A 407-nucleotide genomic window follows, 5' to 3' on the forward strand; every position below is an offset into this window, starting at 1 on the left:
GCGATACCACCAGCTCTTCAGCGATGTATAATTAAAGCTCTAAACCAAAACACATTTAATTATTGAGAGTTGGAGACCAAATATCTTAGCAGATTTATTAACACACTAGTGTGTTAATAATCTTGCTAAGATATTTGCTCTTTGCTAAAAGGTTCAATGATGATATTATTAATTTGCATTTGTAGATTTGTATCAAGCATTTGACACAAGCCACCAATTTCAGTTTGAATTTATGAAATGCTTTTGACTTGAACCAATTTTTAAAAGCTGTCTAAATATTGTATAAAGAATGCCTCATCTCAGTTACGTTAACACACTGTGGCATATATGCGACTGTACATTTTGTATTTGCTGTTGGATAATATAAGGCTGTCCTCTTCTTATTTATTCTTGTTTCACACATGACG

Source organism: Taurulus bubalis (genome assembly GCF_910589615.1).
Source record: "Taurulus bubalis genome assembly, chromosome: 3".
NCBI lineage: Eukaryota > Metazoa > Chordata > Actinopteri > Perciformes > Cottidae > Taurulus > Taurulus bubalis.